Below are 3,322 nucleotides of genomic sequence, written 5' to 3'. Positions count from 1 at the left end.
AAAGAAATCAAACGATGTATTGCATTAGGCAAATCTGCTGCACAAGACCTTTTAAAAGTATTGAACAGCAAAGATGTCAGCTTGAGGATTAAGGTGCGCCTGACCCAAGCCATTGTATTTTCAATAACCTCATATGAATGTGAAAGCTGGACAGTGAATAAAGAAGACCGTAGAAGAATGGATGCTTTTGATTTATGGTGTTGGAGGAGAATATTGAAAGTGCAATGGGCTGCCCATAGAACCAACAGATCTGTGTTGGAAGAAGTGCAGCCAGAGTGCTCCTTGGAGGCCAAGATGGCCAAAGTTTGTCTCTCATCCTTCGGACATATTGTCAGGAGGGACCAGTCGCTGGAGAAGGATATCATGTTTGATAAGGTGGAGGGTCAGAAAAAAGAAGACCCCAAGTTAGATGGATTGGCCAAGTGGCAGCATCAATGGGCTCAAGCATGGCAACAATAGTGAGGATGGCCCAGGATCGGGCAGTGTTTTGTTCTGCTGTGCTTAAGGTCGCTATGTAACGTAGTGGTTACGAATCGGGTTGCGAACCTTAAAGCCAGCAGTTCAAAACTACCAGCTGCTCCGCGGGAGAAAGATGAGGCTTTCTGCTCCCCGTAAAGATTTACAGCCTCGGAAACCCTGTACAGGGTCGCTATGGGTCGGAACCCACTCGAAGGCACTTAACAACAACAACATCGAGTTGAAAGAGGGTCAAATGATCATCAACAACACAGTGGACCATTTGGAAATTTGTTTAACAGCTTTCTAGATGGTAAATAAGATTCTGTAGCCCAAATAGATTTCTAGGAACAAAGCTAATGGTGAAAAACAGAATGTAGTGATTACTATATTCTCCATCACTTGGATCTGTATATTATTTATTTGCAAACTATTCAGTCTTAAATCATTTAATTCTGTACTTGCTACGGATAGATTTAGTGTTTGGTGTAGCTCAACTACGAATGATAAACATGGAAACAGTTCAATTCACACACGTTGTTTAATTTTGTCATATTTAAACTGAAGACATGGCTTTGACTTAACTCATGAACTGGAAATACACATTAATGAAGAGCACCAGCATTAGAAAGCCATTTTACAATGCACTTTTGCTGTGTTTGTAACAATCGTTTAACATGGACTATCTTTTTGAGCAAAAAAAAAATGTGGTTGGGTTCCCACAAAATGGAATGTTTTTGGATTTACTTGAACCTATTGCTCAGTTTGATCCATTTGGATAAAATCAGATCTCAAAATATGGTACTATAGGAAAGACCAACCCAATGTGTGAACAATTAATAAACTTAATAAATTATAAAGTTTGATCTTAAACTATCTTAGTGAAATAATCATAGCTCGGTATTTCAGTTTATCTGATCTTTCTTATACAGATCAATTAAATGCTGTTTTAAGATACATATCGCCAACAGATGGAAAATCTGTCAAGTGATTTATCACATTTACTAGCTTAAAAGTCATACCAGTAAAAAAATTGCTGTCAAATACTTCACTATCGCAAAATTGGTTTTTTTAAGTGCAGAGGCTAGTTCTGTGACACTGCTGCCAACATGTCAGTGCATTGTAAAGGCATGCAAGAGAAAATTTTAGAGTCTCATGAATATGCCATTTTCATACAGTGGGAGGCACACTCCTTAACTTGCAGAGTGTAGCACAAATGATTGCAGTCTAGATGCAGTTGATGTTTGTTCCACATTTCAGTTACTCTCTACATTTTTTGCTGCTTCTCCCCACTAACAGGAAGTTCTTAAAAAATATTTAGGCAATAATTGAGTATTAAAATGCTTTTCTAATACATAGTAGTCAGCTATAGCAACTAATAAAATCCTGGAATCATACACCCAGATTCTAACTTCCTTAGAAAATATTTCTGAAAACTAGAGACACCAAAAGGCGATACCAAAAAAGAAACTGAAGACATTGCCAACAAAATTGAAATGCTAGAATATGTATTTGATTGGCTATTATTATGTATGGAAGTAAATACGTTGTAGCATTTTCATCAAGTGAGTCAAGAAGGAAATTTAAAGACATACATATACCCTGTGAGTCATTAACAAGCTATTTACAAAATTGAGGATAATATTTTGAAAAATTTGAATCTTAAAAAACAAATATTGCCAAATACTGATTATCTAGCCATTCCCATTGCAGAAGTATTATAAAGAAATAAGTGTATGACAGGAGTGCTCCGGAAGTGTTGAGTGGCAGAGGTCACACACTACACTTTTATGATTCCATAATATTAGGGGGGCTCACAAAAGTTCATGGAAAAATTAGAATAAAAAATAATGAATTCTTTTCCATTAACTTTTTGAAGGCCCTCCATAGAGCATAGAATATAATGCATATTTACAAATGCTGAAATTGCTTTATGCATCTTCCTAACAACAAAAAAACTACAAAACAGAATGCTCATTTTTGTTCTTAAAGATACTCCAAAATCCTCAGTATACAACAATGATTTAAGAAAAACTTAACTCATTATGCTTATTATGTATGGAAGTAAATATTGTTTGGCAGTTTAATTGTGATGAAATTATTGAAAAATTTGCAAGAGCAAATAATAGACCAAACTTTTTATTTATAACATGGTAGAGATGATAGATATATCTAAAAATAAAATATAGTAATTTGTTATATTTGTTTCCTGATCATTAAAAGTTTTATGGCATCTTTTCATAAAGATCACAGCACTTATAATAATTAAAACTGAAGTAAGAGTCATTTAAAACAAAATTGTTGAAAGTTAATTTTTCATTGTGGATATAAACGGAATTTTACATTAGCTGTTGAAACAACTTAATTCACGGACTCAATTTTCTTTGTTGGAGAAAATGTGGAGTATTCTTTTTGTAGAAAATGTGATATATAGTTAAATTCTCAGTATCCTGCATTCAGTGAAAATTGCATAATCCAGTTAATCTCACTCTGCTATAATGGCATACTCCTCTTTTGCTTTTAATTACTAACACTCTGGGTGGTGTACTGTGGAGTCAGTTCCAACTTAGCGACTCTGCATACGATTTCCAAGGCTGTAAATCTTTACAGGAGCAGAAAGTCTCATCTTTCTTCCATAAAACAGCTAGTAGTTTGTTTGTTTGTTTGTTTTTATTTAAGGTTTTTATTGTGGATTGAGTGAAAGTTTACAGGGCACATCATCAGTTTCACATTCAACAATTCATATAACTTGTTTCATTACACTGATTATAATCCCCTCCATATACCAATCAGTTAAAAGTATATCTCTCTATCCACTTTAGCTTTTTGAAAAACACACAAACAAAAAAACCCACTCAGGCATATA

This window comes from Chrysochloris asiatica, unplaced genomic scaffold, assembly GCF_000296735.1.
Source record: "Chrysochloris asiatica unplaced genomic scaffold, ChrAsi1.0 scaffold00002, whole genome shotgun sequence".
NCBI lineage: Eukaryota > Metazoa > Chordata > Mammalia > Afrosoricida > Chrysochloridae > Chrysochloris > Chrysochloris asiatica.
This window is presented reverse-complemented; position numbering follows the sequence as displayed.